Source organism: Cherax quadricarinatus, chromosome 92 (assembly GCF_038502225.1).
Source record: "Cherax quadricarinatus isolate ZL_2023a chromosome 92, ASM3850222v1, whole genome shotgun sequence".
Lineage (NCBI taxonomy): Eukaryota > Metazoa > Arthropoda > Malacostraca > Decapoda > Parastacidae > Cherax > Cherax quadricarinatus.
This window is the reverse complement of record NC_091383.1, coordinates 5,423,139-5,435,512: the sequence shown is the minus strand read 5'-3', so window position 1 is coordinate 5,435,512 and position 12,374 is coordinate 5,423,139.

Below are 12,374 nucleotides of genomic sequence, written 5' to 3'. Positions count from 1 at the left end.
GTTGTCTTCAAGATCCCTGGTTGTCTTCAAGATCCCTGGCTGTCTTCAAGACCCCTGGTTGTCTTCAAGACCCCTGGTTGTCTTCAAGACCTCTGGTTGTCTTCAAGACCCCTGGTTGTCTTCAAGACCCCTGGTTATCTTCAAGACCCCTGGTTGTCTTCAAGACCCCTGGTTATCTTCAAGACCCCTGGTTGTCTTCAAGACCCCTGGTTGTCTTCAAGACTCCTGGCTGTCTTCAAGACCCCTGGTTGTCTTCAAGACCCCTGGTTGTCTTCAAGACCCCTGGTTGTCTTCAAGACTCCTGGCTGTCTTCAAGACTCCTGGTTATCTTCAAGATCCCTGGCTGTCTTCAAGACCCCTGGTTGTCTTCAAGACTCCTGGCTGTCTTCAAGACCCCTGGTTGTCTTCAAGACCCCTGGTTTCCTTCATGATCCTTGGCTGTCTTCAAGACCCCTGGTTGTCTTCAAGACTCCTGGCTGTCTTCAAGACCCCTGGTTGTCTTCAAGACCCCTGGTTGTCTTCAAGATCCCTGGCTGTCTTCAAGACCCCTGGCTGTCTTCAAGACCCCTGGTTGTCTTCAAGACTCCTGGCTGTCTTCAAGACCCCTGGTTGTCTTCAAGACCCCTGGTTTCCTTCATGATCCTTGGCTGTCTTCAAGACCCCTGGTTGTCTTCAAGACTCCTGGCTGTCTTCAAGACCCCTGGTTGTCTTCAAGACCCCTGGTTATCTTCAAGACCCCTGGCTGTCTTCAAGACCCCTGGTTGTCTTCAAGACTCCTGGCTGTCTTCAAGACCCCTAGTTGTCTTCAAGACCCCTGGTTGTCTTCAAGACCCCTGGTTGTCTTCAAGACCCCTGGTTGTCTTCAAGACCCCTGGTTTTCAAGACCCCTGGCTGTCTTCAAGACCCCTGGTTGTCTTCAAGACTCCTGGCTGTCTTCAAGACCCCTAGTTGTCTTCAAGACCCCTGGTTGTCTTCAAGACCCCTGGTTGTCTTCAAGACCCCTGGTTTCCTTCAAGATCCTTGGCTGTTTTCAAGACCCCTGGCTGTCTTCAAGACCCCTGGTTGTCTTCAAGACCCCTGGTTTCCTTCAAGATCCTTGGCTGTCTTCAAACCCCTGGTTGTCTTCAAGACTCCTGGCTGTCTTCAAGACCCCTGGTTGTCTTCAAGACTCCTGGCTGTCTTCAAGACCTCTGGCTGCCTCCAACACCCCTGGCTGTCTTCAAGGAGGAGCTGGAGAGGCACCTAAAATCAGTACTTGACCAGCCGGGCTGTGGTTCATACGTCAGTTTTCTTGCGACCAGTGCAACAGCTTGGCCGACCATGCCCGGATCCACCCTGAGACCCGGTCACGGACGTGGCCGGGTTATTATAATTTAGTATTGGCTTGTAAACGTTTTATTTGCATGTAGTACTGTATACTTTATGCTTTATTCGCCGATTATAACAGCCATGGAGTGGGCGGTAACGTGTGTGTGTGTACTCACCTCGTTGTGGTTGCAGGGGTCGAGTCACAGCTCCTGGCCCCGCCTCTTCACTGGCCGCTACTAGGTCACTTTTCCAGCTCCATGAGCTTTATCATACCTCTTCTTAAAGGTATGTATGGATCCTGCCTCCACTACATCACTCTGTCTCTCTCTCTCTCTCTCTCTCTCTCTCTCTCTCTCTCTCTCTCTCTCTCTCTCTCTCTCTCTCTCTCTCTCTCTCTCTCTCTCTCTCTCTCTCTCTCTCTCTCCAGTCTTATGTGACTGTGTCGAGTGTGGAGGTGGTCCGGGGACCTGGTAGGCGGAACCAGGTTCACGCTACTAATATAACGTGACCAGACTCTAGTTGCTGGACCAGACTCACCCTAGTTGCTGGACCAGAATCAACCTAGTTGCTGGACCAGACTCACCCTAGTTGCTGGACCAGCCTCACCCTAGTTGCTGGACCAGACTCACCCTAGTTGCTGGACCAGACTTCCAAGGCAGAACCAGGTAAGTGACTTCCCAAAACGTTGTGGATTATAAGGGAAATTAACCTGTTTATAACTCATCCCCGTTGTCTTGACCTGTTTGTCTCAACAGTGGTCCACTATGGGGCAAAACGTCGTAAGATTAATGTTATCTGGGCACCTTGTCTGACTCTTCCGTGTTTACTGCAAATATATACGCGAAATCAGTCAAAATTACATTTGATTGCTACCCGCTGTTATCGACGTTGATAATCACTGTTTATCGTGTGTCAGTCACCCGTTTGTTATAGCAACAGTGTGATGGTGACTGTTAGGAGGCCGGGATGTTAGTGATGTTGTCTATGGCAAACAACACCGTCAGTAGTTCACCCATTTGGCGAACTGTTCTTGTTAAGACGGCCAAATAATAATAATAATAATAATAATAATAATAATAATAATAATAATAATAATATCTTTATTTACTACCAGTACATGTACAAGGTATACAAGTACATGTACAAGGTATACAAGTACATGTACAAGGTATACCAGTACATGTACAAGGTATACAAGTACATGTACAAGGTATACAAGTACATGTACAAGGTATACAAGTACATGTACAAGGTATACAAGTACATGTACAAGGTATACAAGTACATGTACAAGGTATACAAGTACATGTACAAGGTATACCAGTACATGTACAAGGTATACCAGTACATGTACAAGGTATACAAGTACATGTACAAGGTATACAAGTACATGTACAAGGTATACCAGTACATGTACAAGGTATACAAGTACATGTACAAGGTATACAAGTACATGTACAAGGTATACCAGTACATGTACAAGGTATACAAGTACATGTACAAGGTATACAAGTACATGTACAAGGTATACAAGTACATGTACAAGGTATACAAGTACATGTACAAGGTATACAAGTACATGTACAAGGTATACAAGTACATGTACAAGGTATACAAGTACATGTACAAGGTATACAAGTACATGTACAAGGTATACAAGTACATGTACAAGATATACAAGTATATGTACAAGGTATACAAGTACATGTACAAGGTATACAAGTACATGTACAAGGTATACAAGTACATGTACAAGGTATACAAGTACATGTACAAGGTATACCAGTACATGTACAAGGTATACAAGTACATGTACAAGGTATACAAGTACATGTACAAGGTATACCAGTACATGTACAAGGTATACAAGTACATGTACAAGGTATACAAGTACATGTACAAGGTATACAAGTACATGTACAAGGTATGCAAGTACATGTACAAGGTATACAAGTACATGTACAAGGTATACAAGTACATGTACAAGGTATACAAGTACATGTACAAGGTATACCAGTACATGTACAAGGTATGCAAGTACATGTACAAGGTATACAAGTACATGTACAAGGCATACAAGTACATATACAAGGTATACAAGTACATGTACAAGGCATACAAGTACATGTACAAGGTATACAAGTACATGTACAAGGTATACAAGTACATGTACAAGGTATACAAGTACATGTACAAGGTATACAAGTACATGTACAATGTATACAAGTACATGTACAAGGTATACAAGTACATGTACAAGGTATACAAGTACATGTACAAGATATACAAGTATATGTACAAGGTATACAAGTACATGTACAAGATATACAAGTATATGTACAAGGTATACAAGTACATGTACAAGGTATACAAGTACATGTACAAGGTATACAAGTACATGTACAAGGTATACAAGTACATGTACAAGGTATACAAGTACATGTACAAGGTATACAAGTACATGTACAAGGTATACAAGTACATGTACAAGGTATACAAGTACATGTACAAGGTATACAAGTACATGAACAAGGTATACAAGTACATGTACAAGGTATACAAGTACATGTACAAGGTAAGTAAGTAAGTAAGTAAGTTTATTCAGGTATACACAAATACAGTTACATAGAATTATCATACATAGCAGCATATGTGTAGAGAACCTGGGATAACCCAAAAAAGTCAGACACACTGACTTATTTCCATTGGGGTCCTTTTACCTTATTATTATAATATAAAGGTTATAATATTTTCTTATTATTCTACAATGAAGATAACATCTTATTATCATACTAAAATGACTATCTACTACACGAGGGTCATTAAGACTATCTACAATACGAGGGTCATTAAGACTATCTACTACACGAGGGTCATTAAGACTATCTACAATACGAGGGTCATTAAGACTATCTACTACACGAGGGTCATTAAGACTATCTACTACACGAGGGTCATTAAGACTATCTACTACACGAGGGTCATTAAGACTATCTACTACACGAGGGTCATTAAGACTATCTACCATACGAGGGTCATTACTAGGGATAAGGTAAAATTTACACGTATTTTAGCTAAAAAATAGAAAATCATTCCCCTCCCTTTCTGTAGCTACATTCATCAGACACCTTTTGGCAGTCTTCTTGAACTGGTTCATGCTATGACTGGCCTTGACATGTGCAGGCAGTCTGTTCCATTCCTTTATTGCTGTACAATAAAAGGTGTTTGAAGCCTGGCCACTGACTGTGGCTACAACAAAGTTGTGCTCTCTCCCCCTGGTACTATGATTGCTTTGGTTCCCGACCTTGACAAAATTGACAGCAAGATATTCTGGACACTGTTTGTGAGCAATTTTATAAACATGATTTAACTTCAGTTGTTTTACTCTGTCTTCAACATTCAGCATATCCAACTGCTGTAATTCATCCTGGCCTACATGTTCTCTTGGTCCCAGCCCCAGGATGAATCTTACGATTTTGTTCTGGGTGATTTGCAGTCTATCTTTTAGTTTTTTTGTCAAGGCAGAGTACCATGAAGAGCAAGCGTAATCCATATGGCATTGTATAAGGGCTAGACATAGGGTCCTGCGAGCCTCAGTAGGTAGACTCTGTGCCTCAGTAGGTAGACACTGTGCCTCAGTAGGTAGACACTGTGCCTCAGTAGGTAGACACTGTGCCTCAGTAGGTAGACACTGTGCTTGTCTATACAGGAACTTCAGTCTGTCATTCACTTTCTTTACTACACTGTTCCCTATCAATTCTCCTGACATGCATGGGTCAAAGGGGATTCCCAGATATTTTACTGAGGAAACCAAAGTGATGGGCTCCCCATTACACTGGACATTAAAATTATTTACCTTTCTCAGTTTATGTTTCGTGCCAAAGAGAATGGCTTCAGTTTTCCCGAGGTGTAATGATAGTTTGTTGTCTACTAACCATTTGCTGCAGGACTCCAGTTCCAGTGTTAAAACATTAGCAATATCTTGTGGGTCTTTACCTGTCACTAACAGAGCACTGTCATCTGCATACAGTAGGAGTTTGCACTTGACACTGATAGGCATATCACTGACATAACATAAGAATAATAAGGGACCCAGAATACTACCTTGGGGAACTCCACAAGTTATCGGCAGGGGTTCTGATTCCGTTTTGTTGATTTTGACAATTTGTCTCCTTTTACTAAGGTAGGACTTAAACCAGTCTACAGAACCTATACCGATAGCTTGAAGTTTCTTACATAATATATTGTGGTTGACAGTATCAAAGGCCTTTTGCAGGTCTAAGGTTACCATACCTATGAGGTTCCCTGTTGTGATAGAAACACAGGCCTTATCTCTAGGCTTTATTGAACATAGAATCTTCATAGTACTTCTGCAACAACAAAATATAATGACTAGTACATCTAATAATGGCTTCTACAGGGATGGTGATGTCTTGCATATGTCAAGAGAAAAGTTATAACTACAGGCCACATATTTAAACTCACCATGTAATCTGCATCGCTGATAAATGGATAAAGTAGGAGAGAATCACACACCATGTGTTGGTGCCCATGACACACACCAAACTGTTGTTGTTGTTAAGGGCCCCTAGAGGTGGTGCAGTATTATCCTGCTGCTGCTCCCCACAGGACCAGTATCACTACAATCTCCCCCTTCTAAAATATCAGAGACAGTAATCTCCCAAACTGTTAGGTGGGCGACGTACACGTCCCGACCTTCGTAGCCCTTGAGCCTCTTCACCAGGTTCGATATTTTCCAGCGGGGTTTGATTAACTGCTGGAGCAGAATCCTCTATTTCCATAGGGGTAGTCTCAAGGGGCTTTCCAGGAGAAAACGAAGCATCTTTCACATCTATTGGTGTATCTTGAGATTCCACACTAATAGGGATTTCAACTGGGGCTAAATGTCTTGTAGATACTGTAGTCTCTTCACCATTTTGGTAGCGAATGTGGGCGTAATGTGGATTAGCTTGCAGGAGCTCTACCTCTTCCACTAAAGGATCCGTCTTGTTCATCCTACGGTGACTCTTCAGGAGAACGGGTCCAGGATGACATAACCAAGTGGGCACGGAGGCTCCCGTAGAGGAACGACGTGAATAGTTGAGGAGTCTTTCATGAGGGGTTGCATTAGTAGCTGTGCACAGCAGTGATCTAATAGAGTGAAGAGCATCAGGTAGGACAGTTTGCCAGTGTTGAACAGGTAGATTGCGCGACTTTAATGTCATTGTAACTGCCTTCCATATAGTACCATTGAACCGCTCCACTTGACCATTGCCTTGAGGGTTGTAGCTTGTTGTTCTGCTGCAGGCAATACCTTTGCTAGCCAAAAACTCCTGAAGTTCGTTACTCATGAACGAGGATCCCCTGTCTGAATGGATATAAGCTGGCATACCAAAAATAGAGAACAACTGTGAAAGACAACTAATAACAGTTGAAGCAGCCATATTTGCACAGGGGAATACAAAGGGAAACCTTGAATATTCATCTACTATGTTAAGGAAATACCTATTCTGATTTGTGCTTGGTAGAGGTCCTTTGAAATCTATATTCAATCTTTCGAAAGGCTGGGTGGATTTTATGAGATGAGTCTTCTCTGGCTGATGAAAGTTTGGCTTGCACTCTGCACATACTCTGCATGCTCTGATCACTTGTCGCACATCTTCCACTGAGTAGGGCATGTTCTTTGATTTGACAAAATGGTACAGGCGTGTAACTCCTGGGTGACACAAAGCCTTGTGGAGAGCTGAGAGTGATTGCAAATCATGACATGCTGCTCCACAGTGGGACCTAGAGAATGCATCAGGTGAGATGTTCTCTTGACCCGGTCGGTACAGAATATCAAAGTCATAACACGATAGTTCCATCCTCCAGCGTAATATCTTGTCATTCTTTATCCTACTTTTGTGCCTCTTGTCGAACATATACATCACGGACCGTTGGTCAGTCCTTATGGTGAAATGTCTACCAGTTAAATAATGCCTCCAGTGGCGAACTGCTTCTATGATGGCCTGGGCTTCCTTTTCTACAGCAGCATAACATTTCTCTGATCCTTGAAAAGTTCTCGAAAAGAAGGCTACTGGTCGTCCTGCCTGAGATAAGACTGCAGCAATGGCAATGTCAGATGCATCCGTTTCCACTTCGAATGGTAGGGACTCATCAGTGGCTTGAACTACTGAGTTTTCAATGTCCTGTTTGAGAGTATGGAAAGCGGCTTCTGCTTCCTTTGTCACAGGAAATGTGGTAGCACTCAATGGGCGGACTTTACTTGAATAGTTGTAGATCCAGTGTGAGTAATAAGCAAAGAGACCAAGAGTTCTTCGGAGTGACTTTTTGTCTTGAGGCATTGGAAGTTCCCGTAGAGGTCGTAGTCGTTCAGGGTCTGGGAATATTGAACCTCCTTCCACTACATAACCAAGGATGCTAAGCCTTTTAGTTGAAAAAGTGCACTTTTCCTCATTGTAACTGATATTTTTCTTCTTGGCGGCTTCCAAAAACTTATCAAGGTTTGCATCATGTTCCTCCTGGGTCTTGCCACAAATGGTAACATTATCTAAATACGCGTAGGTTCCCATGAGTTGCTCTTCCTGAATGAGTGAATCCATAATTCGTTGGAAGCAGGCTACCCCATTGGTGACTCCAAAAGGGACTCTGGTAAACTGATACAGGCCATCACTAGCCTGAAACGCTGTGTATGGTTTATCTTCATTCCTTATAGGGACTTGATGATAGGCACTCTGCAGATCAATTGTGCTAAACACGTAGTACTGAGCAATTTTGTTCACTGTATCGTCAATTCGAGGTAGAGGGTACCCATCAAGAAGTGTAAATTTGTTGATTGTCTCAGAGTAATCGATAGCCAGTCTCCGTTTCCTATAACCATCTTTAACAACAACAACCTGTGCACGCCAAGGGGAATCACTCGGTTCTATAATACCCTCCTTCAGCAGCCTCTGAGTTTCTTTCTCAATGAACATCCGATCCTCATAAGAATAGCGGCGTGACTTAGCTGATATAGGATGGCAATCCGCGGTAAGATTTGCAAACAGCTTTGGTGGGTCTACCCTTAAAGTGCTAAGTCCACAGACAACAAGAGGAGGCAGTTCACCTCCATATGTTAAGGTGACACTACCATGCAGCTTCTGAAAGTCCTGACCAAGGATAACATCAGAGCACAGTTGTGGCAGAATAGCTAAATGTACATCTTGATAATCCTTTCCATTAACTCTGAGATTTACCTTACAAAACCCTAAGGTCTGAATAGAGAGAGATGTTGATGCCATGGAAACGGTACCTGATGAGTGATGTAGAGTCAAGGAGAGCCGTTTAACTAAGTCAAGGTTGATGAAACTCTCTGAGCTGCCACTATCAATAAGACCATCTACTTCTGTTCCTTTGATGAATACTTTCACAACTGCCTTTGACAGTGAATTTGGAGTAGCCGCAGAAGTCACTGTTGCTAGAGTCGCATGATCACTGGAATGTGTGGAGGCACTAGCTCTTGTTGATGCATTAGCACGACATACTTTAGCAAAGTGACCTTTCTTGTGGCATTTATGGCACATTGCTTCACGAGCAGGACACTTTGGACGTGGATGTCTTGAAAAACCACAAAAGAAACACACCGTACCTGCTGCTGGTGTCACTGAGGCAGGTTCCCCAGTAACTTCATTGCAAGAGTCTTGGTCAGGAATTGCAGCACTTACCACTCGAGAAGGCTGAGTGGTACTGTATACTTCAGAATTCTTCTGGGCTGAATCTAGAGCTCTTGCCTGGTCAAAGGCAGCGGCTAAGTCGAGAGTTTTATTCTCCAATAAACGCTGCCTTATTATTGGTGATTGCAGGCCACTGATAAAAGCATCCCTGATGGACTCTTCACAATACTGAGCAGCTGTCACTGCTTGGAAGTGACAGTCCTTACCTAAAATTTTCAGTGCTTGAAAGTATTCCTCTAAGGACTCATCAATCTGCTGGCGGCGAGTTGCAAGGCGATAGCGTGCAAAGATTTCATTTGTAGGTTTAATATACTGAGACTTGAGGGTTTTGATAGCATCTTCGTAGGTATTACACTCAGAAATAGCCTCATATATCTTAGGTGACACAAAATTGATGAGCAGACTTAGTTTATCTAGATCTTCTTTAGGAAGGGCTCCCAAGAAGTTTTCGAAAGTCTTAAACCAGTGCTTCCATTCCTGAGCAGCCGTTGATAAGCTGGGGTCACAGTCTAGCCTCTCAGGTTTCAGTAAACGCTCCATGTTGTGATGTAGTCTAGCGCAGGATCACCACCAGGTAGCCCAGGATTCTATGTTCAATAAATTGTTGTGATAGAAACACAGGCCTTATCTCTAGGCTTTATTGAACATAGAATCTTCATAGTACTTCTGCAACAACAAAATATAATGACTAGTACATCTAATAATGGCTTCTACAGGGATGGTGATGTCTTGCATATGTCAAGAGAAAAGTTATAACTACAGGCCACATATTTAAACTCACCATGTAATCTGCATCGCTGATAAATGGATAAAGTAGGAGAGAATCACACACCATGTGTTGGTGCCCATGACACACACCAAACTGTTGTTGTTGTTAAGGGCCCCTAGAGGTGGTGCAGTATTATCCTGCTGCTGCTCCCCACAGGACCAGTATCACTACATTCCCCTTTGACATTTCAGTTCTCAGGTAATCCATCAGATTAATAAGGGAGGTGTCGGTTGAGTAGGATCTTCTAAAGCCCGATTGATAGCTATGGAGAATACTGTTGTCATTAAGGTACTTAACTACTTGAGAATACACCGCTCTCTCTAGAATTTTAGATATTATACTGAGTATACTAACAGGTCTATAGTTGCTTACATCAGACCTATTATTTTTCTTGATAGGAGTAACTCTGGCCTCCTTGAACCCCTCCGGTACGGTATTAGTGGTGATTGATAAATTTATTATGTGAGCAATAGGGATTGACAGTTCAGAAGCACCATCTTTTAGGAACTTAGACGGGATGTTATCATGGCCTGTGCTCTTAGTTGGGTTTAACCTGCTTAGTTCTTTTTGAATAAAGTCATGAGATACACTTACTAGTTGACAACTGTTTGGGGTTACCCCTTTATTGGTATAGTATGTTTGAAACTTATCAGAGTCTGTGTTAAAGGTATTTGATGCAGCTGGTAGTTTACTTAGTAGTGTTGATGCAACAGATGTGTAGTATGAATTAAAGCAATTTGCCACCTTAGATGTTTCGTGGTATACCTCATTATCGATAGTGAGTACTATGTTAGACCTATCTACTGGCTTATGGCTATACCCCAACTGTTTTAGTTGTTGCCAGAGCTTTCTGGGGTTATGCTTATACTCTTCAATTTTTGAGCAGTAGTGCTTTGCCTTTGCTCCTTTTATAAGTCTCTGTACTCTGTTCCTCACCTTTGGAATTCATTTAGTGCTGCAATATCCTGTCTGTTTGCTTTAAATCTTTTTAGCAGCTGGTCTCTGAATTTCATATTATCTAATATCTCAGTAGTCATCCAGGGTTCAGTTCTTCGTTTAATCCTAACCTCTTTAACTGGTACAATATTATTAAGAATGGTAGTGAACATTGTTTTGAATTTTTCCCAGGCATCGTTTACGTCCGTGCAACTTGTTATCTCTGTCCAGTCACAATGGTGTAGCCTATTTACCAGTGTTTCTTTACTGTAGTTTCTAGTTGACCTCATTTTTATTGTCCTGTGTAGGCCTATCCTATCCCTAGTGATTTTCCTGGTGCAGTAAATGATGAAATGATCACTAAGACCTGTGGTAATGACGCCTGACTGACTAATGTTCTCAGAGCGGTTACAAAGTATGTGGTCAATTAGGGTGGCTGAGAACTGTGTGATCCGGGTTGGTTTATTAATTAGTTGAGTGTAACTATTTAATCCTAGAATTTGCTTATACCTTTTGCATAGCCCGTTATTTTGCTGCTGAAAACAGATATTGAAGTCGCCCAGTATTATTGTCTCGCAATTGTTTTCAACTCCGGACAAGACTCTGGAAAAGTCTTCTAAGAACTGGTATACAAGTACATGTACAAGGTATACAAGTACATGTACAAGGTATACAAGTACATGTACAAGGTATACAAGTACATGTACAAGGTATACAAGTACATGTACACGGTATACAAGTACATGTACAAGGTATACAGACCATAGCTGACATCAGTGACATACTACTATATAGAAAGCCGCTTGTTATGCTGAGCATTTCCCGCAAATTAGGTCAGTTTTGTCCCAGGATGTGACCCACACTAGTCCACTAACACCCAGGATGTGACCCACACCAGTCCACTAACACCCAGGATGTGACCCACACCAGTCCACTAACACCCAGGATGCGACCCACACCAGTCCACTAACACCCAGGATGTGACCCACACCAGTCCACTAACACCCAGGATGTGACCCACACCAGTCCACTAACACCCAGGATGTGACCCACACCAGTCCACTAACACCCAGGATGTGACCCACACCAGTCCACTAACACCCAGGATGTGACCCACACCAGTCCACTAACACCCAGGATGTGACCCACACCAGTCCACTAACACCCAGGATGTGACCCACACCAGTCCACTAACACCCAGGATGTGACCCACACCAGTCCACTAACACCCAGGATGTGACCCACACCAGTCCACTAACACCCACAATATATTAATAATAATAATAATAATAATAATAATAATAATAATAATAATAATAATAATAATAACGTATTAAAGGAAGATAATAAAAACATATTTTCTGATAACTTTATTGTATATAAAATATTTAGATATAATTAATATCACAGTGCTGAGTAACAGAGCGTAGAGCACGACGGTGCTCTGTGGCAGTGTTCAGAGCTTACTGAGCACCAGCATGCTATGACAGTGTTCAGAACACCAGCATGCTGTGGCAGTGTTCAGAACACCAGCATGCTATGACAGTGTTCAGAACACCAACATGCTATGACAGTGTTCAGAACACCAACATGCTATGACAGTGTTCAGAACACCAGCATGCTATGACAGTGTTCAGAACACCAGCATG